Source organism: Salvelinus namaycush, chromosome 26, assembly GCF_016432855.1.
Source record: "Salvelinus namaycush isolate Seneca chromosome 26, SaNama_1.0, whole genome shotgun sequence".
Taxonomy (NCBI): domain Eukaryota; kingdom Metazoa; phylum Chordata; class Actinopteri; order Salmoniformes; family Salmonidae; genus Salvelinus; species Salvelinus namaycush.
In genome coordinates this window covers 2,568,996-2,592,883 of record NC_052332.1, presented here as the reverse complement: position 1 = coordinate 2,592,883, position 23,888 = coordinate 2,568,996, and the positions used below count along the sequence as shown (strand labels likewise).

The 23,888-nt window shown below is 42.2% G+C and overlaps 1 pseudogene; it reads right to left on the bottom strand.

The window, feature by feature from the left end:
• Nucleotides 1-9,909, bottom strand: part of LOC120021837 — a 45,324-nt pseudogene extending 35,415 nt beyond the window's left edge.
• Nucleotides 9,910-23,888: the final 13,979 nt, after the last annotated feature.

The following is a 23,888-nucleotide window of genomic DNA, read 5'->3' as shown; positions in this document are numbered from 1 at the left end:
TGTCCACTCCTCCCCTCTCTTTTCACATATCTACCGCCCTCCTTCCCCGAAAAGACAAAGAACAGTCAACTACTTCTCGTCCTGCTGTCTCATCTCCTCTACTGATGCCCCTATACAGTAGGCTCCTTTCATATTCTGATCATTTTTCACTCAACGGCAATCCTCTAGCTAGACCTACCTTTCCTCTCATCTACTCCTCTCCTCTCTTTTCCTGTCCATTTCTGCCAAATCTATTCACTTCCCTTCAGTTCAGACAGACAGTGGAGAAAGTCAACAGGCTCCATCCAGCGCATCAGTAAGCCCTCCTGTATCAGATGTCACCAATGGCGTACCACACAGCCCCCAAGGCGGGGGAGCCCACGGGTTCTGTGGGGTTGGCTTATTGCTTATTGTCTAACAAATCACTTCAAAATGTAGGTTACCTGCGCATGTTCGTCCACTCCAAAAATCCTTCCAGCATCATTTAGGGTGGACTCGTGTATCATTCAGACGGTCTGATACCCCCCTGGGCCCCTTGTTATTCGCACTCTGGATGGTGGCATTTTTTTAGAGCCTGTGAGGGGATTTCTGACCACTCTCCTCTTTGTCTGGAACTGGGAATTAGAAGTATCTCCTTCCTCCCTTCTAAAAAAAACCCAAACGCCCTTGGTCCTAGACCGGTCATTTCTGGTGATGATGGTGGTATTTCCAGAGAATGCGAGCTACTGTTTATGTGAAGAGGGATTTTGAGATGTGTGCTTGTTTGTTTATGTAACATCTTGACCCCTTTCCCTAGATTACCCTTCTACACATGCCTCTCCCTAATGTCAATATATATGTATCTATATATTTTTTTTCACCTTTATTTAACTAGGTAGGCAAGTTGAGAACAAGTTCTCATTTACAACTGCGACCTGGCAAAGATAAAGCAAGGCAGTTCGACACATATAACAACACAGAGTTACACATGGAGTAAAACAAACATACACTCAATAATACAGTAGAAAATAAGTCTATATACAATGTATATAATATGCCTTGTCTATTGCTGTTTTGGTTAGTCATTTTTGCCTTATTTCATTGTAGAGCCTCCAGCCCTGCTCAATATGCCTTAGCTAGCCCTGTTGTTCCAGGCCCCATACATGCGGTGACCGCACCTGGCTTAAATGGTGCTTCTAGAGACAAAACCTCTCTCATCGTCCCTCAATGCCTAGGCTTACCTCCACTGTACTCACATCCTACCATACCTTTGTCTGTACATTATTCCTTGAATCTATCCTTCCGTGCCCAGAAACCTGCCCCCTTTACTCTCTGTTCTGAACGCACTAGACGACCAGTTCTTTTAGCCTTTAGCTGTACCCTTATCCTACCCCTCCTCTGTTTCTCTGGTGATGAAGAGGTTAACCCAGAACCTGCAACCCCCAGCATCACTCCCATTCCCCAGGCTCTCATTTGTTGACTTCTATAACCGTGAAAACATTGGTTTCATGCATGTTAACATTAGAAGCCTCCTCCCTAAGTTTGTTTTATTCACTGCTTTAGCACACTCCGCCAACCCAGATGTCCTAGCCGTGTCTGAATCCTGGCTTAGGAAGGCCACCAAAAATCCTGAAATTTCCATACCTAACTATAACATTTTCCAACAAGATAGAACTGCCAAAGGAGTGGAGTTGCAATCTACTGCAGAGATAGCCTGCAGAGTTCTGTCATACTTTCCAGGTTTTTGCCCAAACAATTCGAGCTTCTACTTTTAAAAATCCACTTTTCCAGAAACAAGTCTCTTACCGTTGCCGCTTGTTATAGACCACCCTTCAGCCCCCAGCTGTGCCCTGGACACCATATGAGAAATGATCGCCCCCCATTTATCTTCAGAGTTCATACTGTTAGGTGACCTAAACTGGGACATGCTTAACACCCCGGCCGTCCTACAATCTAAGCTAGATACCCTCAATCTCACAGAAACTATCAAGGAACCTACCAGGTACAACCCTAAATCCATAAACATGGGCAACCTCTTAGATATCATCCTGACCAATTTGCCCTCTAAATACACCTCTGCTGTCTTCAACCAGGATCTCAGCGATCACTGCCTCATTGCCTGTGTGCGTAATGGGTCCGTGGTCAAAGGACCACCCCTCATCACTGTCAAACGCCCCAGCGAGCAGGCCTTTCTAACCAACCTGGCCCGGGTATCCTGGAAGGATATTGACCTCATCCCGTCAATAGAGGATGCCTGGTTGGTCTTCAAAAGTGCTTTCCTCTCCATCTTAAATAAGCGTGCCCCATTCAAAAAATGTAGAACTAATGTAGAACAGATATAGCCCTTGGTTCAACCCAGACTTGCCTGCCCTACACCAGCACAAAAACATCCTGTGGTGTTCTGCATTAGCATCGAATAGCCCCCGCGATATGCAACTCTTCAGGGAAGTCAGGAACCAATATACTCAGTCAGTTAGGAAAGCTAAGGCTAGCTATTTCAAACAGAAATTAGCTTCCTGTAGCACTAATTTCAAAAAGTTTTGGGAAACTGTAAAGTCCATGGAGAATAAGAGCACCTCCTCCCAGCTGCCCACTGCACTGAGGCTAGGAAACACTGTCACCACTGAAAAATCTACGATAATCGATAATTTCAAGAAGCATTTTTCCACGGCTGGCCATGCTTTCCACCTGGCTACCTCTACCCCGGCCAACACCTCAGCACCCCCTGCAACAACTTGCCCAAACCTCCCCCCACTTCTCCTTCACCCAAATCCAAACAGCTGATGTTCTGAAAGAGCTGCAAAATCTGGATCCTTTCAAATCAGCTGGGCTAGACAATCTGGACCTCTTTCTAAAATGATCTGCCCGAAATTGTTGCAACCCCTATTACTAGCCTGTTCAACCTCTCTTTCGTATCGTCTGAGATCCCCCAAAGATTGGAAAGCTGCCGTGGTCCTCCCCCTCTTCAAAGGGAGAGACACCTTAGACCCAAACTGACAATTGAGATGTACGAACTATGGCATAAGGGGATGAAGAGGAAATCGGTAATTTTGATCAAGAGCTAGGACAGACGTAGTCATTATTACTATTTGTTCAGCACTTTTTAAATGTACAGCGACAGAATTCAGAGCATGGGCCGTTCTTACAGACACCAAGTCAGAACCGTAGGATAAATAAAGGGGGCATAAGCAGACAATGAAAACTCTTACAATATTCGATGATGACATTTCTCTAAAATAGACTATAGGTCACATGTGCACCACCAAGTCAAATCAAATTTTATTGGTCACATACACATGGTTAGCAGATGTTATTGGGAGTGTAGCGAAAAACTTTTGCTTCTAGTTCCGACAGTGCAGCAAAATCTAACAATTCCACAACAAATACCTAATACACACAAATCTAAGTAAAGGAATGGAATAAGAATATATAAATATAAATATATGGATGAGCAACGTCAGAGCGGCATAGGCTAAGATGCAATAGATAGTATAAAATACAGTATATACAAATGAGATGAGCAATGGGGCGGCAGGTAACCTAGCGGTTAGAGCGTTGTACTAGTAACCGAAAGGTTGCAAGATCGAATCCCTGAGCTGACAAGGTAAAAATCTGTCGTTCTGCCCCTGAACAAGGCAGTTAACCCACAAGTTGATCTTTGCTAGACAGCCATTTTCTAGTCTTGCCATAAATTTTCAAGCCAATTTAAGTGAAAACTGTAACTAGGCCACTCAGGAATTCCATGTTGTTTTGGTAAGCAACTCCAGTTTATATTTGGCCTTGTGTTTTACTGTAGGTTATTGTCCTGCTTAAAGGTGAATTTGTCTCCCAGTATCTGTTGGAAAGCAGAATGAAAAAGGTTTTCCTCTAGGATTTTGCCTGTGCTTAGCTCCATTCCGTTTCTTTTTATCTTTAAAAGCTCCGTAGTCCCTGCCGATGACAAGCACACTGATAACATGATACAGCCACCACCATGCTTGAAAATATGACGAGTGGTACTCAGTGTTGTGTTTTATTGGATTTGCCCAAAACCTTAAGTTTTCTATTCAGAACATAAAGTTCCTTTCTTTGTCATATTTTTTGCAGTTTTACTTTAGTGCCTTATTGCAAACAGAATGCATGTTTTGTAAAAGTTTGATTCTGTACCTGCTTCCTTCTTTTCACTCTGTCATGTAGGTTAATATTGTAACTACAATGTTGTTGATCCATCCTCCGTTTTCTCCTATCACAGCCATTAAACTCTGTAAAGATTTTTTTAAAGTCAGCTTTGGCCTCAGGGTAGTCATTCATCAGAGTTGAGGTAGTCATTTAAAAATCATGTTAAACACTATTATTGCACACAGAGTGAGTCCATGCAACTTATTATGATTTGTTTTGCAAATGTTTACTCCTGAAATTATTTAGGCTTACCATTACAAAGGGGTTGAATACTTATTGACTCAAGACATTTCAGCTTTCATATTTTTAATTCATTTGTAAACATTTCAAAAAACATAATTCCACTTTGACATTGTGGGGTGTGTAGGCCAGTAACACGATTTAAATGCAGGCTGTAACACAACAAAATGTGGAAAAAGTCAAAGGATGTGAATACTTTCTGAAGTCATTGTAGCTGCTGCTTGCTCTTTGGGGGTCGAGACCGGGTTTGTAAAACCCTCTGTAACAGTCATTGTTGTGAAAAGCGCTATATAATACAATGTGTATTCCTTGATTTTGATGTGATGCAAAATGGGCTTGATTGATGGTATATTAGTGCAATCATAAGAGAATTGTGAAGTTCTCAAAAATGAAAATGTTATCTTCTGAAATTTAGGTTGAGGAGTGGTGGGTGGCATTTGGGACCAGCAGGCACTTGAGGTACATACCTGCCCATGAAATCTCCCCATGAAGTCCCAGGGTCCAGACAAATCAAATGCCCTTCCCGTGTTCTGTGAATTTACACAGTGTCACACTGTATCCACTTTCACAACTAGGGGCAAGAAGACAGTAGCAGACAACTTTATGGCTATCTATGCCACAGACATCATAAACTGCAATTTTTGATAATTTCCTTCCATGGTTTACTGTGGAGGCCCACCATTATATAATAATCCTAGCAGTGTATGATGCTGTACATGGCTCCATTTGTCACGCCCTGACCATAGAGAGCTGTTTATTCTCTAGGTTGGTTGGGGCGTGACAGTGACTAGGGTGGGTTATCTAGGTGATTTAATTATCTATGTTTATCATTGTCTCTGATTGGGGGTCATATTTAGGCAGCCATTTCCCCATTCTGCATTGTGGGATCTTGTCGAGGTATAGTTGCCTGCGAGCACTTCTTTGAGCTTCACGTTTCGTTTTTCGTTTTTTTTAACCCTTGACCTTTTTCACATTTTGTTATGTTACAGCCATACTCTAAAATGGATAAAATATGTTTCCCCTCATGAATCTACACAGAATATCCCATAATGACAAAGCGAACAGTTTTTTTGAATTTTTTGCAAATACACAAAAAAAAAACTGAAATATCTAATTTACATAAGTATTTAGACCCATTTGCTATGAGACTCGAAATTGAGCACAGGTGCATCCTGTTTACATTGATCATCCTTGAGATGTTTCTACTGTCACGACTTCCACCAAAGTCGGTTCCTCTCCTTGTTCGGGCGGCGTTCAGCGGTCGGCGTCACCGGTCTTCTAGCCATCGTCGATCCACTTTTCATTTTCCATTTGTTTTGTCTTGTTTTCCTACACACCTGGTTCTCTTTTCCCTCATTAAGTGTTGTGTATTTAACCCTCTGTTCCCCCATGTCTTTGTGTGGAATTGTTTGTTGTAAGTGCTTGTGCACATGTTTACTGGTGCGCGTCGGGTTTTGTACCCATGTTGATTATTTCTTTATGCCGTTGGTTTTGAAATTAAACTGCTCCGGCTATTACCTAGTTCTGCTCTCCTGCGTCTGACTTCACTGCCACCAGTTACGCACCCCTTTACATCTACAAATTGATTGGAGTCCACCTGTGGTAAATTCAATTGATTGGACACGATTTGGAAAGGCACACACCTGTCTATATAAGGTTCCACAGTTGACATCGCATATCAGAGCAAAAACCAAGCCATGAAGTCGAAGGGATTGTCTGTAGAAAAGGTTTGGTACCACCAAGACTCTTCCTAGAGCTGGCTGCCTGGCCAAACTGAACAATCACGGGAGAAAGGCCATGGTCAGGATTGTGACCAAGAACCCGATGGTCACTCTGAGAGACCCCTAGAGTTCCTCAGTGGAGGTGGGAGAACCTTCCAGAAGGACAACCATCTCTGCAGCATTCCACCAATTAGGCCTTTACGGTAGAGTGGCCAGACAGAGCCACTCCTCAGTAAAAGGTACTTGACAGCCCGCTTGGAGTTTGCCAAAAGACACCTAATGGACTCTCAGACCCTGAGAACACAAGATTGTCTGGTCTGATAAAACCAAGATTGAGCGCATTGGAATGAATGCCAAGCGTCACATCTGGAGGAAACCTGGCACCATCCCTATGGTAAAGCATTTTTGTGGTAGCATCATGCTGCAGGGATGTTTTTCAGCGGCAGGGACTCAGAGACTAATCGGGATGGTGGGAAAGATGATTGGAGCAAAGTACAGAGAGATCCTTGATGAAAACCTGCTCCCAAGAACTCAGGACCTCAGACTGGGGGGTGAAGGTTCACCTTTGACCCTAAGCACACAGCCAAGACAATGCGGGTGTAGCTTCGGGACAAGTTTCTGAATGTCCTTGAGTGGCCCAGCCAGAGCCCAGACTTGAACCCGATCAAACATCTCTGGAGAGACCTGAAAATAGCTGTACAGCGATGCTCCCCATCCAACCTGACAGAGGTGAGAGGATCTGCAGAGAAGAATGGGAGAAACTCCCCAAATACAGGTGTGCGAAGCTTGTAGCATCATATCCAACAAGACTCGAGGCTGTAATCACCGCCCAAGATTCTTCAACAAAGTACTGAGTAAAGGGTCTGAATACTTACAGTTGAAGTCGGAATATTCCACGCAGCTTAGCCAAATAATTTGAACTCCGTTTTTCACAATTCCTGACATTTAATCCTAGTAAGAATTCCCTGTTTTAGGTCAGTTAGGATCTCCACTTTATTTTAAGAATGTGAAATGTCAGAATAATAGTAGAGAGATGTAACGATTGTCGTCGGGAGAAGGAGAAGACCAAGGTGCAGCGTGATACGTGTTCTTCATTTTAATGGAAAAGCTGAACACTAATACAAAAACCAACAAAACGACAAACGAACAGTTCTGCAAGGTAATACACACAAAACAGAAAACAACTACCCACAAACACAGGTGGGAACAGGCTACCTAAGTATGGTTCTCAATCAGAGACAAAGATAGACAGCTGCCTCTGATTGGGAACCATACCAGGCCAAACACAAGAAATACAAAACAATGACAACATAGAATGCCCACCCAAACTCACGCCCTGACCAACCAAAATAGAGACATAAAAAGGATCTCTAAGGTCAGGGCGTGACAAGAGAATGATTTATTTCAGCTTTTATTTCTTTCATCACATTCCCAGTGGGTCAGAAGTTTACATACACTCAATTAGTATTTGGTAGCATTGCCTTTAAATTGTTTAACTTGGGTCAAACGTTTCGGGTAGCCTTCCACAACCTTCCCACAATAAGTTGGGTGAATTTTGGCCCATTCCTCCTGACAGAGTTGGTGTAACTGAGGCAGGATTGTAGGCCTCGTTGCTCGCACACACTTTTTCAGTTCTGCCATCAAATTTTGTTGTCCTTAAGCCATTTTGCCACAACTTTGGAAGTATGCTTTGGGTCATTGTTCATTTGGAAGACCCATTTGCGACCAAGCTTTAACTTCCTGACTGATGTCTTGAGATGTTGCTTCAATATCCACATATTTTTCCTACCTCATGATGCCATCTATTTTGAGAAGTGCACCAGTCCCTCCTGCAGCAAAGCACCACCACAACATGATGCTGCCACCCCCGTGCTTCACGGTTGGGGTGGTGTTCTTTGGCTTGCAAGCCACCCCCCTTTTTCCTCCAAACATAACAATGGTCATTATGGCCAAACAGTTCTATTTTTGTTTCATCAGACCAGAGGACATATCCCCAAAAAGTACGATCTCTGCCCCCATGTGCAGTTGCAAACCGTAGTCTGGCTTTTTTATGGCGGTTTTGGAGCAGTGGCTTCTTCCTTGCTGAGCGGCCTTTCAGGTTATGTCGATATAGGACTCGTTTTACTGTGGATATAAATACTTTTGTACCTGTTTCCTCCAGCATTTTCACAAGGTCCTTTGCTGTTGTTCTGGGATTGATTTGCACTTTTCGCACCAAAGTACATTCATTACTAGGAAACAGAACGCGTCTCCTTCCTGAGCTGTATGACGGCTGCGTGGTCCCATGGTGTTTATACTTGCGGACTATTGTTTGTACAGATGAACGTGGTACCTTTAGACATTTGGAAATTGCTCCCAAGGATGAACTAGACTTGTGGAGGTCTACAATAATTTTTCTGAGTTCTTGGCTGATTTCTTTTGATTTTCCCATGATGTCAAGCAAAGAGTCACTGAGTTTGAAGGTAGGCCTTGAAATACATCCACAGCTACACCTCCAATTTACTCAAATGATGTCAATTAGCCTGTCAGAAGCCTCTAAAGCCATGACATAATTTTATGGAATTTTCCAAGCTGTTTAAAGGCACAGGCAACTTAGTGTATGTGAACTTCTGACCCACTGGAATTGTGATACAGTGAATTGTAAGTGAAATAATCTATCTGTAAACAATTGTTGGAAAAATTACTTGTGTCATGCACAAAGTAGATGTCCTAACCGACTTGCCAAAACTATAGTTTGTTAACAAGAAATTTGTGAAGTGGTTGACAAACGAGTTTTAATGACTCCAACCTAAGTGTGTAAGCTTCTGATTTCAACTGTATTTAAATGTGATATATATAAATAACAATATATATACATTTGCTTGGTCATTATGGGATATTGTGTGTGGATTGATGAGAGGAAAAAATGATTTAATACATTTTAGAATAAGGCTGTAACAAAAAAATTGTGGGAAAAGTCAAGGGGTCTGAATACTTTCCAAATGCACTGTAGCGAAATGCCCACCAGAGCCAACAGGTGGCCATTGTGATAAGTCTTTTTGTATTGGATTTACAAAGGATTTAATTAATGGACACGTAAAATCTGTTTTCCTGATTCATCAATAACTCAGCCATCTCTTAAGGTACACCTGTTAATTGAAATGCATTCCAGGTGACTACCTCATGAAGCTTGTTGAGAGAATGCCAAGAGTGTGCAAAGCTGTCATCAAGGCAAAGGGTGGCTATTTGAATAATCTCAAATATAAAATATATTTTGATTTGTTTAACGCTTTATTGGTTACTACATGATTCCATATGTGTTTTTTCATAGTGTTGATGTCTTCACCATTATTCTACAATGTAGAAAATAGTAAAAATAAAGAAAAACCCTTGAATGAGTAGGTGTTCTAAAACTTTTGACTGGTAGTGTGTGTTTTTCTTAACAGAACAGCATAGCTAGTGTTTTTTTTTTCTTTTTCTAATGAATTTAATTGGCTATTTTGGTGCCCTGGCAGATTGGGCACCTGTTGAAGGCCAAATGGCCTTACCCCTAAAATCACGAAATTCCAGGCCTGGTACAGTCTACGGTTGGAATGGAGGTAGGTTGGAGAATATTTTGCTATCTGGTGCCCTCAACTGGTCATTGTAAAATAATGCAGGCATGACAGAGCTCTTTGCAGTCGTTGAAATAATAAGCACTCAAATGTAATTAGCATGGTGTGTATACTCACCTGTGGTAGGCCAGCTGTAGTCCCATCTGGATGAAGGCATCGGGGCTCATCTTGTGAGTCTTAGGGACGTTCTTGCCAAAGTGGGAGTAGACAATGACTTTGACATCCAGGTCATGCACCATTCTGGAGGGTAGATGACAAAATGTAGAGTATTAGACGGTAGGCCTATACAAATATATGAACTCATAATTGATTACATCAAAACTATTTTTCATAAATTTGTACATAGGCCTGTATAATATTTAATCAAGGTCTTGAAAATAAGACTAGTTGATTCAAGTGTATTAGCACTGGCTGGAACAAAAGCCTGGAACACCCTGTAGCTCTCCTTGACCAATGCAGATGACCACCACTGCTACAGATGTAGGTTTTCAATTGATCAACCTGTTGCAGGATAACTTTCCTGCAATGCAGGAAATGTAAACCTTGTAGTGTATTTGAGGTTTAAAACGGCTTCTGAAGTTTGTAATTTCCACTTTGAAGTTTCAAATGAGATTTTACCTGACGAAAAATATGTATCAACCCTAATAAAAAAAATGCAATTCATTATAATCCACATAATTCACATTTCCAGTTGCTGCAGGATAATTTTCCTGCTATAGCAAAGTAGTTCAAATTAAGATACTACATACACTGTACAGTGTGTAGCATGTAGCTCTAACATAGAAATAAAACTCGAACATACAGTTGAAGTCAGAGGTTTACATACACTTAGGTTGGAGTCATTAAAACTAGTTTTTCAACCACTCCATATATTTCTTGTTAACAAACTATAGTTTTGGCAAGTCGGTTAGGACATCTACTTTGTGCATGACACAAGTAATTTTTCCAACAATTGTTTACAGACAGATTATCTCACTTATAATTCACTGTATCACAATTCCAGTGGGTCAGAACTTCAAATACACTCAGTTGACTGTGCTTTTAAACAGCTTGGAAAATTCCAAAAAATTATGTCATGGCTTTAGAAGCTTCTGATAGGCTAATTGACATCATTTCTTGATCTCGGGCGTGAAGTTAGCGTAGTTTCTGGGGCATGGGCAGGGGGACCATTGGGGTACGCACCATCTCAGACGTCTTCCTGTTAGGAACATGGCAGGAAATCATCAGGGCATGGGTTTCAAACGCCATTGTACACATTAGGGGTTAATTCTACCGAAACACGGCAGAGTAGATCAACATTTTCCACAAATCTTCCAATGACGTCAATAAATAATTTTACAAGTTGAGTTCCTTTGTTGCTGCTCTATGCACAGCCGGCACGACAGGGATGAGCGAGTGATTGAAGAGACAGTGTTGTGTAAATTAATGAGATGACCCAACAGTGGTGTCCTTACATGTACTTGACGACGTGGTAAATCAATGACATGGGCGGGCCTTCGGCGGTGGCCGTGCTCTTACTTAAGACCACATGACCCGTCCTCTGCAATTATAAACTGGAAACATGGGAAATAGGAAAAGCCAGGAACAATTGACAACAGACTACTTCAAGAAGGTCAAAATACATACAGGGTCTATGTGTAGTGTGTTTAATATACATTGTGTGTGTGATATACACTACCGTTCAAAAGTTTGGGGTCACGTAGAAATGTCCTTGTTTTTGAAAGAAGAGCAAATTTTTCAGAAATACAGCATAGACATTGTTAATGTTGTAAATGACTATTGTAGCTGGAAATGGCAGATTTTTTATGGAAAATCTACGTAGGCGTAGAGAGGCCCATTATCAGCAACCATCACTCCTGTTTTCCAATGGCATGTTGTGTTAGCTAATCCAAGTTTATCATTTTAAAAGGCTAATTGATCATTAGAAAACCCTTTTTCAATTATGTTAGCACAGCTGAAAACTGTTGTTCTGATTAAAGATGCAATCCAACTGGCTTTATTTAGACTAGTTGAGTATCTGGAGCATCAGCATTTGTGGGTTCGATTACAAGCTCAAAATGGCCAGAAACAAAGAACTTTCTTCTGAAACTCATCAGTCTATTCTTGTTCTGAGAAATGAAGGTTAGTCCATGCGAGAAATTGTCAAGAAACTGAAGACCTCACACAACGCTGTGTACTACTCCTTTCACAGAACAGTGCAAACTGGCTCTAACCAGAACAGAAAAAGGAGTGGGAGGCCCCTGTGCACACGCCTCACAAGTCCTCAACTGGCAGCCTCATTAAAGAGTACCCGCAAAACACCCGTCTCAACATCAACAGTGAAGAGGCGACTCCGGGATGCTGGCCTTCTAGGCAGAGTTCCTCTGTCCAGTGTCTGTGTTCTTTTGCCCATCTTAATCTTTTCTTTTTATTGGCCAGTCTGAGATATGGCTTTTTCTTTGAAACTCTGCCAAGAAGTCTAGCATCCCGGAGTTGCCTCTTCACTGTTGACGTTGAGACCGGTGTTTTGATTTTATTTAGTAATTAATGATCTGCTTAACGTGGACAGATTTTGGGCAGAGTAAACCCTTCGCCTCATCCTTTTGGATATTATAGTAGATATATAAAAGTCTAATTCTCACTCTAACCAGCGAAGGGCAGCAATAAGCAAGATAGCGTCCAGTCTGCCGAAGAAGAAGAAAGTTGAAAGGTGATGTTATCAAAACCTCACTACAGAGTTTCTAAACCCAGAGACGCAACATCGTGAAACATCCGGGAATGTTTGCGAAGCAGTCCAAGTAGATCAGGCTGGGGGTTTGAGAAATCAAATCTAATTTTATTTGTCACATGCGCTGAATACAACAGGTGTAGACCTTACAGTGAAATGCTTACTTAAACTTCTTATGGCTGAGATCCCGCTAACGGGATCGATATGACAACAGCCAGTGAAAGTGCAGGGCGCCAAATTCAAACAGAAATCTCATAATCATAAATACATGTATTTTATACCATTTTAAAGGTAATCTTGTTGTTAATCCCACCAAAGTGTCCGATTTCAAATAGGATTTTCAGCGAAAGCACCACAAACGATTATGTTAGGTCACCACCAAGCCACAGACAAAACACAGCCATTTTTCCAGCCAAAGATAGGAGTCACAAAAAGCACAAATACAGATAAAATGAATTACTAACCTTTGATGATCTTCATCAGCGACACTCATAGGACTTCATGTTACACAATACATGTATGTTTTGTTTGATAAAGTTCATATTTATATCAAAAAATCAGAGTTTACATTGGTGTGTTACGTTCACTAGTTCCAAAAGCATCCAGTGATTTTGCATAGCCACAATTCAACAGAAATAGTCATCATAAATGTAGATGATAATACAAGTTATACACATGGAATTATAGATATACCTCTCTTTAATGCAACCGCTGTGTCAGATTTCAAAAAAACTTTACGGAAAAAGCAAACCATGCAATAATCTGAGACGGCGCTCAGAACAATAGTCAAATTAGCCGCCATGTTGGAGTCAACAGAAACCAGAAATGACATGATAAATATTCCCTTACCTTTGATGATATTCATCAGAATGCACTCCCAGGAATCCCAGGTCCACAATAAATGCTTGATTTGTTCGATAATGTCCGTTATTTATGTCCAATTAGCTACTTTTGTTAGCGCGTTTGGTACACTTATCCAAACGCTGGTGCTGGTTGACCATATCTTCGGACAAAAACTTCAAAAAGTTATATTACAAGTCGAAGAAACATTTCAAACTAAGTACAGAATCAATCATTAGGATGTTTTTATCAAAAATCTTCAATAAAGTTCCAACCGGAGAATTCCTTTGTGTCTTGAGGAGGAACGGAACGCAGGAAGATATCATGTGGTATGCGCTTGACCGGGAAATGGATGACTGCCAGTAGTCTGACTAATTCCACTCTTATTCAGTCCCACAGCACAATATAAGCCTCATTCAAGTTTCTATAGATGGTTGACATCTAGTGAAAGCCCTAAGAAGTGAATCTTCATTCATATCCCAATGGGATTTCAATAGGGAATGGGTTGAAAATATACCAACCTCAGATTTCTCACTTCCTGTTTGGATTTCTTCTCAGATTTGTGCCTGCCATATGAGTTATGTTATACTCACAGACATCATTCAAACAGTTTTAGAAACTTCATAGTGTTTTCTATCCAATACTAATAATATGCATATATTAGCAACTGAGACTGAGGAGCAGGCCGTTTACTCTGGGCACCTCTGGGCACCTTTCATCCAAGCTACTCAATAGTGCCCCTTCAGCCATAAGAAGTTAAAAGCCCTTAACCAACAATGCAGTTTTAAGAAAAATAAGTGTTAAGTAAAAAATAGATAAGTAAAACATTAAAAAAAAAAAAAAAGTGAAAGAGCAGAAATAAAAAAACAATAGAAAGTCTATATACATTGGGTACCGGTACAGAGTCAATGTTTGGGACACAGGTTAGTCGAGGTAATTGAGGTAATATGTACCTGTAGGTAGAGGTAAAGTAACTATGCATAGATAATAAACAGAGAGTAGTAGCAGCGTAAAAGAGGGGGGGGAGGGGAATGAAAATAGTCCGGGTAGCTATTTGATTAACTTGGCACTCCAGTACCACTTGCCTTGCGGTAGCAGAGAGAACAGTCTATAACTAGGGTGGCTGGAGTCTTTGATTTGTTTTAGGGCCCCAGTGGCAGGAGTTCTTGGATGGCAGGAAGCTTGGCCCCGGGGATGTACTGGGCCATATGCACTACCCTTTGTAGTGCCTTGCAGGCGGAGGCCGAGCAGTTGCCGTACCAGGCAGTGATGCAACCAGTCAGGATGCTCTCGATGTTGCAGCTGTAGAACTTTGGATCTGAGGACCCATGCCAAATTTGTTCAGTCTCCTGAGGGGGAATAGGCTGTGTCATGCCCTCTTCACGACTGTTTTGCTGTTTGGACCATTATAGCTTGTTGGTGATGTGGACACTAAGGAACTTGAAGCTCTCAATCTGCTCCACTACAGCCCCATCGATGAGAATGGGGGCGTGCTCGGTCCTCCTTTTCCTGTAGTAACAATCATCTCCTTTATCTTGATCACGTGGAGGGAAAGGTTGATATCCTGGCACCACACGGCCAGGTCTCTGACCTCCTCCCTATAGGCTGTCTCATCGTTGTCGGTGATCAGGCCTACCACTGTTGTGTTGTCAGCGAACTTAATGATGGTGTTGGAGTCTTTCCTGGCCATGCAGTCATCGGTGAACAGGGAGTACAGGAAGGGACTGAGCACTCACCCCTGAGGAGCCCCCGTGTTGAGGATCAGTGTGGCAGATGTGTTATCTACCCTTACCACCTAGGGACGGCCCGTCAGGAAGTCCAGTTGCAGAGGGAGGTGTTTAGTCCCAGGGTCTTTAGATTAGTGATGAGCTTTGAGGGCACTATGGTGTTGAACGCTGAGCTGTAGTCAATGAATAGCATTCTCACGTAGGTGTTCCTTTTGTCCAGGTGTGAAAGGGCAGTGTGGAGTGCAATAGAGATTGCATCATCTGTGGATCTGTTGGGGTGGTATGCAAATTCGAGTGGGTCTAGGGTTTCTGAGATAATGGTGTTGATGTGAGCCGTGACCAGCCTTTTAAAGCACTTCATGGCTACAGACGTGAGTGCTACGTGTCAGTAGTCATTTTGGCAGGTTACCTTAATGTTCTTGGGCACAGGGACTATGGTGGTGTGCTTGAAACATGTTGGTGTTACCGACTCAGTCAGGGACAGGTTGAAAATGTCAGTGAAGACACTTGCCAGTTGGTCAGCGCATCCTCAGAGTACACGTCCTGGTAATCCGTCTGGACCTGCGGTCTTGTGAATGTTGACCTGTTTAAAGGTCTTACTCACATCGGCTACAGAGAGCGTGATCACACAGTCGTCTGGAACAAATTATGCTCTCATGCATTTTTCAGTGTTGCTTGCCTCGAAGCGAGCATATAAGTATAAGTACGGCTTGTGTCACTGGGCAGCTCGCGGCTGTGCTTCCCTTTGTACTCTGTACTAGTTTGCAAGCCCTACCACATCCGACGAGAGTCGGAGACGGTGTAGTATGATTCAATCTTAGTCCTGTATTGATGCTTTGCCTATTTGTGTGTTCGTTGGAGGGCATAGCGGGATTTCTTATAAGCGTCCGGGTTAGAGTCCATCTCCTTGAAAGTGACAGCTCTACCTTTTAGCTCAGTGCGGATTTTGCCTGTAATCCATGGCTTCTGGTTGGGGTATGTAGGTACGGTCACTGTGGGGATGACATACTCGATGCAATTATTAATGAGGCCAGTGACTGATGTGGTGTACATCAGTACACAATGTCATCGGAAGAATCCCGGAACATATTCCAGTCCCTGCTAGCAAAACAGTCCTGTAGCTTAGCATCTGCATCATCTGACCACTGCTGTATTGAGCGAGTCACTTGTGCTTCCTGCTTTAGTTTTTGCTCGTAAGCAGGATTTAGGAGGATAGAATTATGGTCAGATTTGCCAAATGGAGGGCAAGGGAGAGCTTTCTGTTTGTGGAGTAAAGGTGGTCTCAAGTTTTTTTTCCTCTGGTTGCGCATTTAACATGCTCGTAGTAATGAGGTAAAACGGATTTAAGTTTCCCTGCATTAAAGGAGCGCTGCTTCTGGATGAGCGTTTTCTTGTTTGCTTATGGCCTTATACGGCTTGTTGAGTGCGGTCTTAGTGCCAGCATCAGTTTGTGATGGTAAATAGACAGCTACGAATAATGTATATGAGAACTCTCTTTGTAAATAGTGTGGTCTACAGCTTATCATGAGATTCTCTACCTCAGGCGAGCAAATACCGCCTACCAAATAGAGCTATCTTCTGTACACCACCCCTACCTTGTCACAACAAATCTGATTGTCTCAAATGCACAAAGAAGGAAAGAAATGCCACAAGTTAACTTTTAACAAGCCATACCTGTTAACTGAAATGCATTCCAGGTCATCGGATCAGCTGGTCATCAGGTAGTCATGAAGCTGGTTGAGAGAATGCCAAGAGTGTGCAAAGCTCTCAAGGCAAAGGGTGGCTACTTTGAAGAATCTCAAATATAAATTATATTTTGATTTAACACTTTTTGGGTTACTACATGATTCCATATGTGTTATTTCATCGTTTTGATGTCTTTACTATTATTCTACAATGTAGAAAACAGTAAAAATGAAGAAAAACCTAAGTAATGAGTATGTGTGTCCAAACTGTGGACTGGTACTGTATTTTAGAGGGATCATGCAGACACAATGATTATTTCCTTTCTTTTTTTCTAGGCTGACACGGACAGCATTTAATAATTATCTTTCTCGGAATCACGAGTCTAACATAGTGCAGCATTATAAGTAGGAGCAAAAGTTGGCTCAGCCGATACAGGATCAGATCGTTTGAAAACCCCGCAACGGTTGAAGTTAGGAGTGGGGATATTGTAACGGTTTTCTTCCTGGGATGAAGGAGAGGGTCAAAACGCAGCGCGGCTAGTGTTCAACATGTTTAATAAAGAATAATAACGTGAACACTACAAGCTACAAAACAATAAAATGTGAAAACCGAAAACAGTCCTATCTGGTGCAGAACACAAAGACAGAAAACAATCACCCACAAACCAACAGTGCAAACAGGCTTCCTTAATATGGTTCCCAATCAGAGACAATGACAAACACCTGCCTCTGATTGAGAACCATATTAGGCCAAACAACAAACCCAACATAGAAACACAAAACATAGAATGCCCACCCAGCTCACGTCCTGAACAACTTAACAAAGACTAAAGGAAATAAGGTCAGGAATGTGACAGATATGGTAATCTGACCCCGTGGTTAAAGGAAAGGGAACTCTAGCTATTGGGACACAGCTGACATGCCTTGACAAGACTTGACTCGTCTCAACTTCTACTCTTCAGGCTCCTCCACGAAGATGATACACCACATATCCCTGTCAATCAGAACTTCATGGTGCCCAAAACGGAGATCAGGTACTCCACACCTATGATGCGTTTATAGGCTAAATTCTTAACCCCTATAGCCCCTAGGGTTTAGGCCTATTGCTAGGGTCTTGGAGACACCCACTACAGAGACTCCCTAGCCTTGTCCAGTAAGACACTCTTTTTAGTTTTCCATTGCAAAATGTTTTCACATGTCTTCCGTTGCATACCCTAAAGAACACAACCCAGGTAATCAGCATGCCTCAGTTCATGTTCATGTAGATACGTCTTTATTATCCCAACCCGAGTAAACAAAGGGTACATTTGCAATCTCTCAGGTCCTCCAGAGTACTGACTTGCCATTGTCTCTCTCTTTTTCTCTCTGTGTCTGTGTGTGTGTGTGAAGGCATACACTGATTACGTGGGATTCATTCTGATGCTGAACAAATGAGCGAAGGGGAAAAACACGCACATTACTATTGTGTCGCCTTCTCGTCAGTTATTGAGTTGTTTGGGAGGTGAAGGGGGAAGGGCAGCTGCAGCCATAGCGAAGCTGTCTATCAGTCAGTGTGAAGATGGCCAATGCCCCCCTCTATAAAGGGTCTCATAATTGTGTTCTTTCCATCGTCAGGTTGACAGAGGGAGAAATGGGGAGAATGGGGTCATATTATGCCATAATGCCTTTGGCTGTTGTTGGTGAGCAAACAACCATTCGCTACAGAGTTCACACCCTTTGTGTTCTTTTCAGATTTCCTGCCCAAGACTGGTGTCAATACATGGTGAAAGCACCTTAGGCAGCAATTACAGCTTTAAGTCTTTTTGGATAGTTCTCCACTAACTTTGCATGTCACCTCAATAATAATTGCCCATCCTTCTTGGCAAAATTGCACAAGTGCTAAGAAGAATAAACATACCCAAAGAAAAACAGTTGGAGGGTTTGTTTTTAGGTTTGTTTTTGAGGTGTTATGTGTTTATGTTCTCATTTTAGACCATAGAGAAGCTTCTGGCTCTGTTGGAGACTCTGGCCGCTGGATAGATGAGACCCCTCCTAAAGACCAGCTCTCTCGCCCGGGCGACAAGGCCTACAGTGCCTGGCACGCCAAGCTCGACCAGGTAAGTGCACGCACACACACCCATGCACACACAGAGAAATAAAATAAAATAAAGACTACCTTCGTCTTCATTGCTTTTTGCATAAGTGGGAAGCATGCAGGTTCCTTGGATAATGTACATTGAGACAGGGGGTTTCCCTTATATCTAGCTCTTCAGCATAGAAATAATACACACAGTCATAAACACACACACACACAGGGTTCATCCTATCCACAGGTGTTTTAATAAAATATGAAGAATTTAAATTGTGTGTGTGGTGAAGATTTTGTTGTGGTATGTGGTTGTTTTGCCTTCTTTCATTAAATACGGTGATTGTAAGTTGCTCTGAGTATCTGCTATATGTAGTGTGTGTGTGAAGGAAGCAGAGGCCCTGGTTGCAGCAGTCTTTCCAGAAAACAAGGCTGCTGCAGCTCCAGAGATAGCTGTGTATTTGAAGGAGGCGGTGGGCAACTGCACGAGGATAGACTACGGAACAGGTAATAATGATACACACACACTAGGGTTTATTATGTTCTAGAGAATCTACCAATTTCCTTTCCGGAGACAATTGCAGTAAATTACTGGGTATCCCCGTATTTCCGTTCAAACCGGAAGTGCTTGTTTAAAAGCATATAATACCAGCGAAAATGATGCCACTGTAAATGGAGAAATATACACATCAATATAATGTTTCCTTTTTTTGCAATTTAATCAACTCAAAGTTGTAACGATAGTCTATGTCGTCCTCCTCATCGGACGAGGAGAGGCGAGAAGGATCGGACCAATATGCAGAGTGGTTAGTTTCCATGGTAATTTAATAACACGAAAACCATATGCGATACAAAATAACAAAATGAAACTACCGTTACAGTCCCGTGTGGCGAAACACTAACAAGGAACAAACACCCACAAAACACACCTGAAACCCCGGCTGCCAAAGTATGATTCTCTATCAGGGACAACGATTGACAGCTGCTTCTGATTGAGAATCATACCAGGCCGAACACACAAAACCCCAACATAGAAAACAACACATAGACAACCCACCCAACTCACGCCCTGACCATACTAAATAAATACAAAACAAGGGAAAACAGGTCAGGAACGTGACAAAAGTTCTGTCACCATACTATTTTGTTGATGTAGTGTTGTTTTAAGGTAGCCTAGGCCTAAGAAGCACTGTTGGCCGACTGGTAAAATATTCTGATTTCTAGTGAAAGTTACATTAGTTTTAGAGTACCTTGACTGAAAAATGTCAGGCAGCTTGTTGGCGCTTTTCTCTCCACTTGCACCTGACTATCGGGGAATTTTGGGAGGTTGTGGCTATTTTTACTTCATCCTAAGCCACTTATTGTGGTGACTGTCAAATAGAACATCAGATTCTCCGCTAAACAAACAGGCCTAGGCTAGCGCAGAATCAGCACAATGGACAGCGCAGTTGAGCAATTACCCGCAAATCTGTCCAGTAGCCCACCATGCCAGTGTTTTCCACAAGCCCATGGAGTAGCCAGCCGAATAGAAAAAGTAGCTAGACCGGCTCCCCCGGGCTAGGGAGGTCCCCCCGGCTTAAAACATTTTTTGCCGAACAAGCTCTATTTTGGTAGCCTCTGGTAGATTCTAATGCTGGAATGTATTTTCAACTAGCAACTATCAGGACATGACACTGATCACGTGTTCACACTTTTACAGTGTTAGTTTCATCAGCTGTTGTACAATATGATATAAAACACAGAAAAACGTAATTTTGACTGCACTGGGACTTAAAAGAATCCCGTAAGAGTCTTCCACAGGCTTCTCCTTTTTAGAGGCATTTTCTCAGCTTTTTGCAATACAGGTAGGATTGAAGAATGAAGCAGGTGTTAAACATGGGCTTTACTCCACAGAAAGCAGCAATTACTACATTGTCAACACTTTGATTAAATCAGTAGACATATATCAATATCTTTAATGATGCCATATAAATATGATTAGCTTTTAAAACAATTCAATCTGTTTCCTTTTATCATATTTTGAACCAAAGTGAGGCAGTCTGTCCACTTGCTTACCTATTGTTCCTGCAGTGAGGTGGATTTACCATCTTCTTGGAATGTTTTCATAATTGTATCTGCACATAATCGCTAAAAAGCCTACCAGTATGCATATTAGGGAGCCAAATGAACAGCTCTTGACGATGCAATTTGGTAGGAAACTGACGAGTGACTCACTTTAATACGTCACTGTCTGGCAAGTCCTGATGTATTTCATATCGGAAAAAATAAAAATGAGATCTTTAGTTTACTTGTCCGGATGCGATACCATGGACATGTAATTATGTTGAATGATTTATGAATGGCAAGGATATGTGATATCAACTTTATTCAGTCAGTTCAACACCTTTTATAAATCTAGTCAAGCTCGCTGTTCATCAGCCCGCTTGGGCCAGTTGGCCAAAAATCTACTGGTCTGAACAGATGTTCTACTGGCCCGGACATTGTGTAGTTCTTAAATGCATTGGGGTCATATGTTGGCATGCTTTCTCTATATATTTAGCTATTAATAGGCTACATTTGGTTATTATAATATGTATTCAACATCTGTGTAATATAATTTAGCAAAGCAAGACATTACTCTATTCTTTAGAATTGCATTGTATTAATGTCATTGTCAGAGATTTTCAAGATTTAAGACAGGCATTCCAAAATAGATATCAACATGGCTACAGTCGGCTAGCCAAGATGAACTCTAGGTGTCTTTTTGTAGACTATCAACAGTAGCCAACATATTGCTAGTCTGTTCACTATTGAAATATTACTTTTGCAAATCACTTTCCCTAAAATAAATAAGCTCAGCGAGTAGATTGATGGGCACTTCCTTTTGCTCTGGACAACTTGCGTGTGCTGTGCGAAGGCATCAACTCATATACTGCTCGGGTGCTCAAGAAGTTATGACTTGCGGGAGCGTGTGGTACTTAAATGAACGGCCAATCATATTGCTCAAAAACAAATAGCATGAAATACGAGTGTAGTCTTTAGCGGTTTTCAGTGGTTGACTGCGACAAAGCAGGTAAATGTTGAACTGGAATGAAAAATGGCTACCGGGCCAGTGACTAACGAGATCCACTGGCCCAACTGACAGGTTTTTACTGACCGCGAGCCATCGTTAATGTCGGACCCTGCACCCGATAGAAAATAAATGAATGTGCCAGAAAACAATGGATTTTTGAAGTGGATTTTGACTCATCGTTACCACATTATATGTATGGGATGTGCAAATTCATGCTCCCTCCCTCAGTGTAACTGAAATTTGACCGCAAACACCCAGGTACCGAGAGGCGGGACAACCAGTAGACTGTCAAACCAGCAGTGTTTCCCTGTCATCGGTCACTTTGTGCCTGACAGGCTCCTATCCTATCAATAGATTGCTAGAAGATGCATATCGTTCATTCTAGCGGGAGAAGACTTTTTTTCTGACTAGCGAATTGAAAAGTAGCCTAGTTAATTTAAGTGGAAAAAGTACTCGGCTGAAAATGTGTCTGTAATCGGCCTTAGAGCCGGCGCTAGTGGAAAACACTGCCATACCCCCACTTTTGTTAGCGTAGTATCGTGAAACAATGTTGTGGACACTGTGTATTAGCCGTTTTGTGGTTAGCAACAGTTTATATTTGAGCCTCTGTCAGAGATTTGAATGTAAGATGGAGGTTGAGATTGGACATTGTCTACCGTAACTGCGTCGAACGGTCGCGTGTGGCCTGCAATTACAGTAGCCTAAGAAAATCAATGTATAGAAGCCATGCAAAAAGCCTAAGGCAGGAATCATCAACTAGATTTTTGTCTTGAGTGGGTGTTCAGGGGGATGGAACATAATGACAAATAATTTGTATACTGCAAAATGACCTCAAGAAGCCCAAAAAGATAAATGATTATGTTTTAGTCAAATATTTTAAAACCTTGCTTACATTTTGTATACGATCATATGTTATACATGGAAATACAGTGCATTCGGAAAGTATTCAGACCCCTTGACTTTTTCCACATTTTTTCCATTATAACCTTATTCTAAAATGGATTCAATATATTTTTACCTCAAATCTACACACAACACCCTACCCTACCTGCAAAAACAGTTTTTTTTTTTTTTTTGCACCCGCCCTCTAAAATAACACATTTACATAAGTATTCAGACCCTTTCCACAGTACTTGGTTGAAGCCCCTTTAGCAGCGATTACAGCCTCGAGTATTCTTGGGTATGACGCTACAAGCTTGGCACACCTGTATTTGGAGAGTTTCTCTCATTCTTCTCTGCAGATCCTCCCCAGCTCTATCAGGCTGGATGGGGAGCGTCGCTGCACAGCTATATTCAGGTTTCTCCAGAGATGTTCGATCAGGTTCAAGTCCGGGCTCTGGCTGGGCCACTCAAGGACATTCAGAGACTTGTCCCGAAGCTACTCCTGCGTTGTCTTGGCTGTGTGCTTAGTGTCGTTGTCCTGTTGGAAGGTGAACCTTCGCCCCAGTTTGAGGTCCTGAGCACTCTGGTGCAGGTTTTCATCAAGGATCTCTCTATACTTTGCTCTGTTCATCTTTCCCTCGATCCTGACTAGTCTCCCAGTCCCTGCCGCTGAAAAACATCCCCACAGCATGATGATGCCAACACCATGCTTCACCATAGGGATTAGGGTCCTTTAGGTGCCTTTTGGCAAACTCCAAGTGGGCTGTCATGTGCCTTTTACTGAGGAGTGGCTTCCATCTGGCCACTCTACCATAAAGGCCTGATTGGTGGAGTGCTGCAGAGATGGTTGTCCTTCTGGAAGGTTCTCCCATCTCCACAGAGGAACTCTGGAGCTCTGTCAGAGTGACCATCGGGTTCTTGGTCACCTCCCTGACCAAGGCCCTTTTCCCCGATTGCTCAGTTTTGCCAGGTGGCCAACTCTAGGAAGAATCTTGGTGGTTCCAAAATTCTTCCATTTAAGAATGATGGAAGTCCCTGTGTTCCTGGGGACCTTCAATGCTGCAGATATTTTTTGGCAACCCTTCCCCAGATCTGTGCCTCAAAACAATCCTGTCTCGGAGCTCTACGGACAATTTCTTCGACCTCGTGGCTTGGTTTTTGCTCTGATCTGCACTGTCAACTGTGGGACCTTATATAGATAGGTGTGTGCCTTTATACATCATGTCCAATCAATTGAATTTACCACAGGTGGACTCCAAT